General features: G+C 40.2%; 1 pseudogene across 1 annotated transcript in view; it reads right to left on the minus strand.

Annotated features, from left to right (window-relative positions):
* The window catches only part of LOC101579112, a 20,922-nt pseudogene extending 16,368 nt beyond the window's left edge, over nucleotides 1-4,554 (minus strand). The window contains exon 1 of the transcript XR_192812.1: nucleotides 4,467-4,554. The product of XR_192812.1 is annotated as a nuclease-sensitive element-binding protein 1 pseudogene (transcript). The remainder of the gene's footprint in view (nucleotides 1-4,466) is intronic.
* Between the last annotated feature and the right edge of the window lie 1,148 nt (nucleotides 4,555-5,702).

Raw genomic sequence — 5,702 nt, forward strand, 5'->3', positions numbered from 1 at the left:
TCTATGTCTATGTCTATGTCTATGTCTATGTCTATGTATCTGTATCTGTATCTCCATATATATCCATATTCATATTTCTGTCAGCGTAATTTATAAAAAATTAGGTTTTAGTGACAACCCAAATGCCCATCAACCAAGGTTTGGTTAAAAATATGTGGTCTTTTGATACAGTAGAGTACTACTTAGTTATAAAGAAGAATTAACTAGAGAATTTCATAGGTAAATGGATACGACTTGAGACCATACTCATAAGTGAAACAAACCAGATGCACATGTACAAGAACGTGATTATTTCCCAAATGTGAGAAGACAAAAGAGTAAATAATACCCAAAATGTATATTTCTCTTAGTTCATTGAAAAGGTGTATGCTAATATGGTTTGGACAATTAAAAAAAAAAAAAAGAGAAGGACTCAGAGGACTTGAGGTCAAGACTTAGCCCAAATCTTCTTTATCTTCCTCTAACTCTTATCTTTGGTCTTGGAATACACAGTTCTCTTGCAGCCCAAGAGCTGGTCAGTTCTGCTGGAGAGAGAGAGCGCTGGGATAAAACCCTGGGCCAAATCTGTGTGCCTGGTATCCAGTGGGCTACTGATGCTGGTCGGTTCTATGACCTCCCCCAACCATCTCCAGCCCTGCACTACAACAGTTTGCAAACTCATTCCTTTAGATAAGTCAGATCCATCCTTTCATAACCTCAGTAGCTACTCATAGAAATATATTAGATATTCAGTTTCTTTCTTGATAAAGCAATAAATATAAGTACTACTTATAAGTTCTTGTCTATTAACACCATCACACACACATAAGGAATGCTGTACATTAGACTGCACTGTTTGTTTCTTACAAATCATAAAACTCCCTGTTTATGTTTTCTTTCTTAAGTACACAGCTGCATAGAGTTCATATTCATATATAAATGTATTCAAGTGGTCTCACTGGAACATGGCTGCTCTTGGTCAAGTTTAGACCTAGAATGTGCCTTAAATGCTTATTCTTCCAGGTTTGGTGCTTTGGATAGTGGTTGAAACTTTAGGAGGTGGAACAGAGTTGGAGGAAGAAGTCGCTCTGGCCCATCTCTGCAGGGTAGGTCTTGCCTCTCGCCCTTGCCTCTCGCACTTTTCTTTCTTAGATGGCGTAGGATGAGCACCTTTGCTTGGCCACACCCTCTGTACTTCTTTTTCAGCCTTTCCACAGGCCCCCAGCAATGGAGCCAGTGCTCCGTGGAGGGAAGCCTCGAAATTGTGAGCCAAAATAAATGCTCACTTCTTTAGGTTGACTTTTTCAGGCACAGAGTGGAAAGTACATGTAGACACTGAGGAATGGAATTGCTTGTTCTGCATGGACATGAATAATACTCATTTTTAATTTTAATAGAAACTTCAAATTGATCAATAGAGGATTCATCCATAATCTGCTATTCCATCAACAATACGTTACAGAATTTACACCTCTGCAGTTGGGCCACACAGAGCACTTGGGTTTTCATTATTGGGAGTTGAGCTTCAGTATCATTTTTTGTTTTTTGTTTTTTGTTTTTTGGGGAGTTTTTTGCATGAATTTTACAATGGATGAGCCAGCTATTTCTTTATATTCATGAGTCATTTTATTTCTCTATTAACTATTGGTGTACTTTTGTTAATTTTTCTGTTGGATTTTTTTTTCTTGTACACTTTTAGAAGCTCTTTATATATTAGAGAGATTAGGCTTTTGTTATATGAAAAGCAAATGTGTTCTTTAAAGTGTCAATTATTTTTTGGTGTGGTTTATCTTTTTTTGGCCTAAGTACATTTTAAAATAACTTTTAGTCTTAGGAATAAGTTTTAAAAATAAATTCTAGTTTCTAGTCATAAAAAATTCACATTATCACTTTCCATTATTTTAGAATTTCTCCTCTTTTAACGTCTAAATTTTTGTTCTGTGTGGAATATATCCTGGAAGTTCAGTGTATGGTATAAATACCACTTAGTATTTCTGAGATATTTTGATATCCAGTATCATTTATTAAAATGTCCACTTTCCTTACATTCATCTGAGATATTAACTTTATCAAGTAACACATATTCTCTTATATCTGAAATTTTATGTGTGCCTGCATTTTCTATTTATTTCTGGACTTTCTATCATTTTTTTTTGTTCTGTTTAAATAATTCTTTAAAATGTGCTTTACTATTGGGCCAGGTTAGTATGTGATCTTTTCTATCTTCTTTCCTTCCTTCCTTCCTTCCTTCCTTCCTTCCTTCCTTCCTTCCTTCCTTCTCCCTAGAATGTATTGTCTCTCTTGTTTATTCTTTCAGAGTATTCACTTTAAAAGAGCGTTCACTAATACAAAGCTACTTTCTACTGCCCCTAGGGCAGTGTGTCCAGGAGCGGGGGCTAGGCTGGGGCTGAAGTCTGTGTGCCACTGTCTCTGGAGGCATATTCTGTCTCTCCAAAGTGCATCAGTGTTATTTCCTTTGCTGTGCGTAAATCCCTCAGGTACTTGCTCATTAGACATATCAGAGTATATGGGATGAAAGTGTATAGCAGCCAAGGAAAACATTGCACTCTAACTTCATATAAGCATGACCAATTTGAAAACTATCCCAAGCACATTAAGTAATTAGCAGGCTCATTCTGAGTCAGTGAATCTAACCTGAACACCTTCAGCATTTGACTTTCTAAATTTACCTTTAAATATTCATTCTCCTGCTACTGCACCTGTTTCATTTTTCCCCTATGTTAACTTTCTCTTACTGGAATAAAACAGAATATTGTGAGGCTAGCTGGTCCTTTCAAAGCCCTCCCCATCCCCTGGAAAGTCCAAATCTTTAATACTTTCATGGAGGGAACATAAATCAGGATTTCCTAATCAAGTAGGTCCACCTACTCTTGCTTTTTTACAAAAGATCCTGCAATTTCCCTGCCTGCCTTTTAAAGCTGGTGCTGTGGAGCTGATCGGGCTTGATGGCTTCTGTGTGCATGCCAAAGTCTGACCACAGGAACATCTGTCTCCTTCAGAACTATTTCATCACACTGGTTTAGAACAAGAGCTCAGACTCCGGCTGACTTGTGGTAGTGCCTACTCACCTTGGCACCAAAGCGTCAGCACATAGTTACTAACGGGAGAATATGCATGTAGCTTAGAACAGCAATGATTCCAGTGTTTCATTTGGATAGCTTCGCTTAATTATATAGTTCCTGACTTATCCTGGATTCCTTATACACTGTGCCTACAAATGATACCTGCCTTTTATTTTAGAGAATTAAAGTCAGAAATTCCCAAGGCATGCAATGTGAAAGCACAAGCTCACATTCATTCACAGTAAGACTTCTATAGCTATGCTATATTAGAATTGAAAATTAAATACCTCAGTGGATTAAAGTGCCTGCTTAGGCGCACGTAGAGGCTGGGGGTTCGATCCCCGGCATTGTGCCTTGCTGGCCCCACACTCAGGGTGTGCTGAATCCGTGATTGAGACTACTGAGACTGGGTGTGGCTGCCATGACAGACATGTTCTGCGAGGCAGCAGGAGACGAGCCATGGTGGATGCTTTGCCAGTGGATCCCAGAGTCATTCCATGTTTTTGGCCACTGGTCCACAAAACCCCAGACTCAGGGAAGAGGAAGGGAAGAAGCCCTCAGGCAGTAAGTGTGGCGGCAAGGTTAGCATCCTTCTGCCCCTCGCTTCACTGAGTCATGGTGGCTCCTTCACAAAGCCTACAGTTCAGAGCTCCTACCTTGTGAACAACACAGACCTAGTTTTTTACCCCCAATTATTATTGGAGACCACAAAGCCAGCATCACATCTGCCTAATTTTTACATCCTCCAGATCTGTCTTTGTGTTTGGCATCTGCATAAATTGGCAGCACATTTAAAATCACTCTTGATTCTCTGAGTGGTAGCTTGGTTTGTCTTTCTAATAGTCATTACAGTGCAGTGTTAAGAGGTGCACAGTATCTCTGTATTACATTTCTTCTCCATAAAACGACGATTGTGGAACCGTAAATGCTAAATAAAACAGTCTTTTCTTTCCTCACCACATTCTTAACATAGTGCATTTTCTTAATAATTAAGTTAAAAGCAAAAGAAATGGAAGCTGTAAAGGAGTGGAGATGGGGGTCTAGGGCATGGAGAATCAGCCTAGGAGACAGTAGCACCAGAGCCTTTGACCTCCGGCCATTTGCAATCTACAAGAGACTCCTTCCAAGAAAAGTTGGTCAATGTATTCCCAAATAGAAGTGTGTTTTGTGATTTTCAGATGCTATCAGCTAGGAACGTTTATATTATTTGACTGTGATTTTCTAGCCAATGAACAACTATTGATGTCCCCCCAAAAGAACTTTTATTTTTGTAGAACATTCCAATTTTGGCAGAAAACAATAACGTTATTTATAGAAAGTTTGCATTCAGAGAATAAGTTGCTACACCACTTCCTTAAATGTACAAAAAAAGAATCACCATACTATTTTTTAACTACACCTTACCTCTCAGTCCTGGGCTTGGTCCTCCATGTGGCTGTTGCCTCCTTTCTCTCTGCAGCAATTCAGCTTCCCCTAGCTCCTTGTGGTCCATCTGAGCACTACATCAGCGCCCATTAGACTTTCACTGCTACTCACATTGCAAAGATCTCTGAGTTCCATTTTTGCTCTTTCAATGCACAGGTATGGGACAAATGTGGATGCCAGACTTGTACAAAGTGCCTGCATCCTGCTGTTTACCCTGTCCAGTCCATCCTTAGTGGGTTTCTGGCATAAGTCCCACCTTCTTGCCCATTACAAAGAGAATTGCTGGCACACTTTAAGTTTGGACCTGCTGTTTAAGCAGATTATGTAACCGGCTATGTACTGGAGCTCCAAGGGCAAGAAGTCAAGGGCATGCTTCACGACCTGACGATCTCTAAAATTTGACATTTGGGGTGCCATATCCTTATATTTAAGCATGAATATAGTACAACATGTGGAGAAAGTAGGAAAGGAAGTAAATTTTTTTAAAAATTCTTATGTGCTAGGTCAGTGGCGCTGAAACTTTGACACACATACCACCCCAGGCTGTCCATATCACTTAGAGCTCTGAAAGATTCACCATCTCTGCTCTCGGTATTCTATAAGGCTGTCTCATTCGACTTATCTTGTCTATTAGAGCCATACAAATTAAAAGTAAAATAGACACTATATCTATTTTATGGATGAAGAAACTGAGGCTTCAAAAGAGCCTCAAGTCACACAGATAACAAAATTGAACAGTGACAGGCACACATCAGTAGGGAAAAACAGGATTTGAACTCTATTCTGCCAGATTTCACATTGCTTTTTGATTCCACCGTATGTTGGGAGCAGTGTCTAGGCAATCTTCCCAGAGAGGGAAGAGAAATTCTGGAGAAGGAATGGTCGCTACTGCAGAGATGGGAAGGGAACCACAGTGCTGAGCCTGTCATCCAACAATGCTTGCCTGGAGGTGGCCCTGCAGGTCATGGCCACAGAGTGGGTATCTTTCGTGACCCCAGTAGGCTCAAATCACATCAGTACACAATCAGAGGGAGCAGGAGCTTCAGAGAACCCTGAACACTACCCAATCAAGATCTTTTTCTTTTGTACTGCAGATAAAGAACAGACAGGAGAGGGTCGTCCAGGAGGGCCAAGCCAGGCAGAGATGGCTGTAGCTGTGCATTCCACCCTCCCACCTCCATCAGCTTCTCATCCTTCGAAGTCTGCTTTGAGCTA

Source organism: Octodon degus, unplaced genomic scaffold (genome assembly GCF_000260255.1).
Source record: "Octodon degus isolate 3935 unplaced genomic scaffold, OctDeg1.0 scaffold00165, whole genome shotgun sequence".
Lineage (NCBI taxonomy): Eukaryota > Metazoa > Chordata > Mammalia > Rodentia > Octodontidae > Octodon > Octodon degus.